Source organism: Mustela nivalis, assembly GCF_964662115.1.
Source record: "Mustela nivalis genome assembly, chromosome: 20".
Taxonomy (NCBI): domain Eukaryota; kingdom Metazoa; phylum Chordata; class Mammalia; order Carnivora; family Mustelidae; genus Mustela; species Mustela nivalis.
This window is the reverse complement of record NC_139039.1, coordinates 1,638,328-1,646,752: the sequence shown is the minus strand read 5'-3', so window position 1 is coordinate 1,646,752 and position 8,425 is coordinate 1,638,328.

Below are 8,425 nucleotides of genomic sequence, written 5' to 3'. Positions count from 1 at the left end.
AAGGAATCCCCTACCTAGAGGGCTACCAGGACAGGCAAACGGGGATAGAAGTCTGAAGAAGCACCCTCGGGTTAGGTTTAGGCCGATGCACATGGGAGGCCCTACCGGCCCTTGCTGAGGGATCATCAAACTCCTGGATCCCGCATCAGGTGGGCGCTCCTTGGAGCTGTGTCCCATGGGGTGCATGCACATTTCACCTGTTCTACGGATTCAGCTCATTTCTAAAGGGCAAACGTTCCCATTGGGATCTATGGACATTGTGCGGTGCACCTCAGGGTTTTCGCATCTGCAGAGTTCATGGACCAGGCTACTGAGGACAGAAGCTGAGCATGGGACAGGGGCTTTGCATCAGGATTACCGTGAAGGGTATTTCACAAGTGAATGCTGTTGGTAACACCTGGGAGAGTCAGTGGGTTAGGGCACTGCCTTCAGCTCAGGACATGATCCCAGAGTCCTGGGATGGAGCCCCACATCGGGCTGTCTCCTCAGCAGGGAGCCTTCCTTCCCTTCTCTGGGCGTGCAACAGTGCCTACATCTTTTCGCTCCCTGCAAAGTGAAAATGTAAAATCTTGAAGCAATAAATAAACAAATAAATAAATAATAAATATATAAAAGAGAGGGCATGATTTCCTATTGGAATCTAGGTCATTTGTGCGGGGCAGCTCAGGGTTCCCCCATGGGGAGAGTTTGGGAACCAGGCCTTTGAGGACAGAAGACTGAGCACATGACTTGGGCTTCGCATTATGCTAAGGCTGAAGGTCATTGCTATAGGGTATGCTTTCCAGAACACCTGTGTACCTCATTGGATGTGACCTCTTGCCTCAGCCCAGGTCAAGATCCCAGGGAAGAGGAATCTAGTTTGACACGGGGCCCTCCCCACTGCAGGGAGCCTATTCCCCCTTCCTTCACACAAAAACACAGCCTACTTGTGATCTCAGACTGTCCAACAAATAAATGAAATTATTAATAAAAAAAATATATATTCAGGCATGTTTTATATAGTGATCAAGTGCAATTCTGCAGTGTGGCTCAGGGTTCTTCCATCGGGAGATTTTGGGAACCAGGCCTCTGAGCTTGGAAGGCTGAGCAGCCGGCAACGGCTTCATGTGAGGTATAGGGTTAGGGTTAGGGTTAGGGTTAGGGTTAGGGTTATGTTTAGGTGAGGGTTAGAGTAAGGGTTAGGGTTATGTCTTAGGAACAAGGCATGTCGGAACTGGCCACACAATACTGGCACACCAAGGGCTGAGTTGATGGTGGGACTCAGCAGAATCCTCAGGCGATGGAATTTTGGATGGGACAGGCCAAGAGGGTGGAATGCCCTCAGGGGAGCATGCTGGTTTCTATATATCTGAAGGGACTGGATAGCACAGAAGGAAAGGGTCAGTTTCTGCCTGAGAGGCTGAGTCCTTCCTACAGACTGACTTTCCCATCCCCAGGAGGACCTGGGTTCAGTCCTCCGGTGTCCAGAGTCTGATCACGTAACCTAGGCTTAGGGTTTGGCTCTTGGAGAATGGCTGACCTGATTTGTCAGGGCAGAATTAGGCTTTCCACGGGACTCAGTTGAGGACGTAGCCCTGGCGGACCATCGTATTCCCGGATTGTGGTGTGGGGGTCCTAGGAAGGTGTTGGTAGAATGATCGGACAGGCAGATTTCTCCCGCCCCGAGGGTCTTCCACAGGGCTATATTTCCCATTATCATAGTGGGCGGCACCCAGAAGCCTGCGATGTGAAGAAGGAATCCCCTACCTAGAGGGCTACCAGGGCAGGCAACCGGGGATAGAAGTCTGAAGAAGCACCCTCGGGTTAGGGTTAGGCCGATGCACATGGGAGGCCCTACCGGCCCTTGCTGAGGGATCATCAAACTCCTGGTTCCCGCTTCAGGTGGGCGCTCCTTGGAGCTGTGTCCCAAGGGGTGCATGCAGATTTCACCTGTTCTACGGATTCAGCTCATTTCTAAAGGGCAAACGTTCCCATTGGGATCTATGGACATTGTGCGGTGCACCTCAGGGTTCCCGCATCTGCAGAGTTCATGGACCAGGCTACTGAGGACAGAAGCTGAGCATGGGACAGGGGCTTTGCATCAGGATTACCGTGAAGGTTATTTCACAAGTGAATGCTGTTGGTAACACCTGGGTGAGTCAGTGGGTTAGGCCACTGCCTTCAGCTCAGGACATGAGATGAGTCCTGGGATGGAGCCCCACATCGGGCTGTCTCCTCAGCAGGGAGCCTTCCTTCCCTTCTCTGGGCGTGCAACAGTGCCTACATCTTTTTGCTCCCTGCAAAGTGAAAAAGTAAAATCTTGAAGCAATAAATAAACAAATAAATAAATAATAAATATATAAAAGAGAGGGCATGATTTCCTATTGGAATCTAGGTCATTTGTGCGGGGCAGCTCAGGGTTCCCCCATGGGGAGAGTTTGGGAACCAGGCCTTTGAGGACAGAAGACTGAGCACATGACTTGGGCTTCGCATTATGCTAAGGCTGAAGGTCATTGCTATAGGGTATGCTTTCCAGAACACCTGTGTACCTCATTGGATGTGACCTCTTGCCTCGGCCCAGGTCAAGATCCCAGGGAAGAGGAATCTAGTTTGACACGGGGCCCTCCCCACTGCAGGGAGCCTTATTCCCCCTTCCTTCACACAAAAACACAGCCTACTTGTGATCTCAGACTGTCCAACAAATAAATGAAATCATTATTAAAAAAATATATATATATTCAGGCATGTTTTATATAGTGATCAAGTGCAATTCTGCAGTGTGGCTCAGGGTTCTTCCATCGGGAGATTTTGGGAACCAGGCCTCTGAGCTTGGAAGGCTGAGCAGCCGGCAACGGCTTCATGTGAGGCATAGGGTTAGGTTTAGGGTTAGGGTTAGGGTTATGTTTAGGTGAGGGTTAGAGTAAGGGTTAGGGTTATGTCTTAGGAACAAGGCATGTCGGAACTGGCCACACAATACTGGCACACCAAGGGCTGAGTTGATGGTGGGACTCAGCAGAATCCTCAGGCGATGGAATTTTGGACGGGACAGGCCAAGTGGGTGGAATGCCCTCAGGGGAGCATGCTGGTTTCTATATATCTGAAGGTACTGGATCGCACAGAAGGATAGGGTCAGTTTCTGCCTGAGAGGCTGAGTCCTTCCTACAGACTGACTTTCCCATCCACGGGAGGACCTGGGTTCCGTCCTCCGGTGTCCAGAGTCTGATCACGTAACCTAGGCTTAGGGTTTGGCTCTTGGAGAATGGCTGACCTGATTTGTCAGGGCAGAATTAGGCTTTCCACGGGACTCAGTTGAGGACGTAGCCCTGGCGGACCATCGTATTCCCGGATTGTGGTGTGGGGGTCCTAGGAAGGTGTTGGTAGAATGATCGGACAGGCAGATTTCTCCCGCCCCGAGGGTCTTCCACAGGGCTAAAATTCCCATTATCATAGTGGGCGGCACCCAGAAGCCTGCGATGTGAAGAAGGAATCCCCTACCTAGAGGGCTACCAGGACAGGCAAACGGGGATAGAAGTCTGAAGAAGCACCCTCGGGTTAGGTTTAGGCCGATGCACATGGGAGGCCCTACCGGCCCTTGCTGAGGGATCATCAAACTCCTGGATCCCGCATCAGGTGGGCGCTCCTTGGAGCTGTGTCCCATGGGGTGCATGCACATTTCACCTGTTCTACGGATTCAGCTCATTTCTAAAGGGCAAACGTTCCCATTGGGATCTATGGACATTGTGCGGTGCACCTCAGGGTTCCCGCATCTGCAGAGTTCATGGACCAGGCTACTGAGGAGAGAAGCTGAGCAGGGGACAGGGGCTTTGCATCAGGATTACCGTGAAGGTTATTTCACAAGTGAATGCTGTTGGTAACACCTGGGTGAGTCAGTGGGTTAGGCCACTGCCTTCAGCTCAGGACATGATCCCAGAGTCCTGGGATGGAGCCCCACATCGGGCTGTCTCCTCAGCAGGGAGCCTTCCTTCCCTTCTCTGGGCGTGCTACAGTGCCTACATCTTTTCGCTCCCTGCAAAGTGAAAAAGTAAAATCTTGAAGCAATAAATAAACAAATAAATAAATAATAAATATATAAAAGAGAGGGCATGATTTCCTATTGGAATCTAGGTCATTTGTGCGGGGCAGCTCAGGGTTCCCCCATGGGGAGAGTTTGGGAACCAGGCCTTTGAGGACAAAAGACTGAGCACATGACTTGGGCTTCGCATTATGCTAAGGCTGAAGGTCATTGCTATAGGGCATGCTTTCCAGAACACCTGTGTACCTCATTGGATGTGACCTCTTGCCTCGGCCCAGGTCAAGATCCCAGGGAAGAGGAATCTAGTTTGACACGGGGCCCTCCCCACTGCAGGGAGCCTTATTCCCCCTTCCTTCACACAAAAACACAGCCTACTTGTGATCTCAGACTGTCCAACAAATAAATGAAATCATTATTAAAAAATATATATATATTCAGGCATGTTTTAAATAGTGATCAAGTGCAATTCTGCAGTGTGGCTCAGGGTTCTTCCATCGGGAGATTTTGGGAACCAGGCCTCTGAGCTTGGAAGGCTGAGCAGCCGGCAACGGCTTCATGTGAGGCATAGGGTTAGGTTTAGGGTTAGGGTTAGGGTTAGGGTTATGTTTAGGTGAGGGTTAGAGTAAGGGTTAGGGTTATGTCTTAGGAACAAGGCATGTCGGAACTGGCCACACAATACTGGCACACCAAGGGCTGAGTTGATGGTGGGACTCAGCAGAATCCTCAGGCGATGGAATTTTGGATGGGACAGGCCAAGAGGGTGGAATGCCCTCAGGGGAGCATGCTGGTTTCTATATATCTGAAGGGACTGGATAGCACAGAAGGAAAGGGTCAGTTTCTGCCTGAGAGGCTGAGTCCTTCCTACAGACTGACTTTCCCATCCACAGGAGGACCTGGGTTCAGTCCTCCGGTGTCCAGAGTCTGATCACGTAACCTAGGCTTAGGGTTTGGCTCTTGGAGAATGGCTGACCTGATTTGTCAGGGCAGAATTAGGCTTTCCACGGGACTCAGTTGAGGACGTAGCCCTGGCGGACCATCGTATTCCCGGATTGTGGTGTGGGGGTCCTAGGAAGGTGTTGGTAGAATGATCGGACAGGCAGATTTCTCCCGCCCCGAGGGTCTTCCACAGGGCTAAAATTCCCATTATCATAGTGGGCGGCACCCAGAAGCCTGCGATGTGAAGAAGGAATCCCCTACCTAGAGGGCTACCAGGACAGGCAAACGGGGATAGAAGTCTGAAGAAGCACCCTCGGGTTAGGTTTAGGCCGATGCACATGGGAGGCCCTACCGGCCCTTGCTGAGGGATCATCAAACTCCTGGATCCCGCATCAGGTGGGCGCTCCTTGGAGCTGTGTCCCATGGGGTGCATGCACATTTCACCTGTTCTACGGATTCAGCTCATTTCTAAAGGGCAAACGTTCCCATTGGGATCTATGGACATTGTGCGGTGCACCTCAGGGTTCCCGCATCTGCAGAGTTCATGGACCAGGCTACTGAGGACAGAAGCTGAGCATGGGACAGGGGCTTTGCATCAGGATTACCGTGAAGGGTATTTCACAAGTGAATGCTGTTGGTAACACCTGGGAGAGTCAGTGGGTTAGGGCACTGCCTTCAGCTCAGGACATGATCCCAGAGTCCTGGGATGGAGCCCCACATCGGGCTGTCTCCTCAGCAGGGAGCCTTCCTTCCCTTCTCTGGGCGTGCAACAGTGCCTACATCTTTTCGCTCCCTGCAAAGTGAAAATGTAAAATCTTGAAGCAATAAATAAACAAATAAATAAATAATAAATATATAAAAGAGAGGGCATGATTTCCTATTGGAATCTAGGTCATTTGTGCGGGGCAGCTCAGGGTTCCCCCATGGGGAGAGTTTGGGAACCAGGCCTTTGAGGACAGAAGACTGAGCACATGACTTGGGCTTCGCATTATGCTAAGGCTGAAGGTCATTGCTATAGGGTATGCTTTACAGAACACCTGTGTACCTCATTGGATGTGACCTCTTGCCTCGGCCCAGGTCAAGATCCCAGGGAAGAGGAATCTAGTTTGACACCGGGCCCTCCCCACTGCAGGGAGCCTTATTCCCCCTTCCTTCAGACAAAAACACAGCCTACTTTTGATCTCAGTCTGTCCAACAAATAAATAAAATCATTATTAAAAAAATATATATTCAGGCATGTTTTATATAGTGATCAAGTGCAATTCTGCAGTGTGGCTCAGGGTTCTTCCATCGGGAGATTTTGGGAACCAGGCCTCTGAGGTTGGAAGGCTGAGCAGCCGGCAACGGCTTCATGTGAGGTATAGGGTTAGGGTTAGGGTTAGTGTTAGGGTTAGGGTTATGTTTAGGTGAGGGTTAGAGTAAGGGTTAGGGTTATGACTTAGGAACAAGGCATGTCGGAACTGGCCACACAATACTGGCACACCAAGGGCTGAGTTGAGGGTGGGTCTCAGCAGAATCCTCAGGCGATGGAATTTTGGACGGGACAGGCCAAGAGTGTGGAATGCCCTCAGGGGAGCATGCTGGTTTCTATATGTCTGAAGGTACTGGATAGCACAGAAGGAAAGGGTCAGTTTCTGCCCGAGAGGCTGAGTCCTTCCTACAGACAGACTTTCCCATCCACAGGAGGACCTGGGTTCAGTCCTCCGGTGTCCAGAGTCTGATCAGATAACCTAGGCTTAGGGTTTGGCTCTGGGAGAATGGCTGACCTGATTTGTCAGGGCAGAATTAGGCTTTCCACGGGACTCAGTTGAGGACGTAGCCCTGGCGGACCATCATATTCCCGGATTGTGGTGTGGGGGTCCTAGGAAGGTGTTGGTAGAATGATCGGACAGGCAGATTTCTCCCGCCCCGAGGGTCTTCCACAGGGCTAAATTTCCCATTTGCCTAGTGGGCGGCACCCAGAGGCCTGCGATGTGAAGAAGGAATCCCCTACCTAGAGGGCTACCAGGGCAGGCAACCGGGGATAGAAGTCTGAAGAAGCACCCTCGGGTTAGGGTTAGGTCGATGCACATGGGAGGCCCTACCGGCCCTTGCTGAGGGATCATCAAACTCCTGGTTCCCGCTTCAGGTGGGCGCTCCTTGGAGATGTGTCCCAAGGGGTGCATGCAGATTTCACCTGTTCTACGGATTCAGCTCATTTCTAAAGGGCAAACATTCCCATTGGGATCTATGGACATTGTGCGGTGTACCTCAGGGTTCCCGCATCTGCAGAGTTCATGGACCAGGCTAAGGAGGACAAAAGCCTGAGCATGGGACAGGGGCTTTGCATCAGGATTACCGTGAAGGTTATTTCACAAGTGAATGCTGTTGGTAACACCTGGGTGAGTCAGTGGGTTAGGCCACTGCCTTCAGCTCAGGACATGATCCCAGAGTCCTGGGATGGAGCCCCACATCGGGCTGTCTCCTCAGCAGGGAGCCTTCTTTCCCTTCTCTGGGCGTGCAACACTGCCTACATCTTTTCGCTCCCTGCAAAGTGAAAAAGTAAAATCTTGAAGCAATAAATAAATAAATAATAAATATATAAAAGAGAGGGCATGATTTCCTATTGGAATCTAGGTCATTTGTGCGGGGCAGCTCAGGGTTCCCCCATGGGGAGAGTTTGGGAACCAGGCCTTTGAGGACAGAAGACTGAGCACATGACTTGGGCTTTGCATTATGCTAAGGCTGAAGGTCATTGCTATAGGGTATGCTTTCCAGAACACCTGTGTACCTCATTGGATGTGACCTCTTGCCTCGGCCCAGGTCACGATCCCAGGGAAGAGGAATCTAGTTTGACACCAGGCCCTCCCCACTGCAGGGAGCCTTATTCCCCCTTTCTTCACACAAAAACACAGCCTACTTGTGATCTCAGACTGTCCAACAAATAAATGAAATCATTATTAAAAAAAATATATATTCAGGCATGTTTTATATAGTGATCAAGTGCAAATCTGCAGTGCGGCTCAGGGTTCTTCCATCGGGAGATTTTGGGAACCAGGCCTCTGAGCTTGGAAGGCTGAGCAGCCGGCAACGGCTTCATGTGAGGTATAGGGTTAGGGTTAGGGTTAGGGTTATGTTTAGGTGAGGGTTAGAGTAAGGGTTAGGGTTATGTCTTAGGAACAAGGCATGTCGGAACTGGCCACACAATACTGGCACACCAAGGGCTGAGTTGAGGGTGGGACTCATTAGAATCCACAGGCGATGGAATTTTGGACGGGACAGGCCAAGAGGGTGGAATGCCCTCAGGGGAGCATGCTGGTTTCTATATATCTGAATGTACTGGATAGCACAGAAGGAAAGGGTCAGTTTCTGCCTGAGAGGCTGAGTCCTTCCTACAGACTGACTTTCCATCCACAGGAGGACCTGGGTTCAGTCCTCCGGTGGCCAGAGTCTGATCACGTAACCTAGGCTTAGGGTTTGGCTCTTGGAGAATGGCTG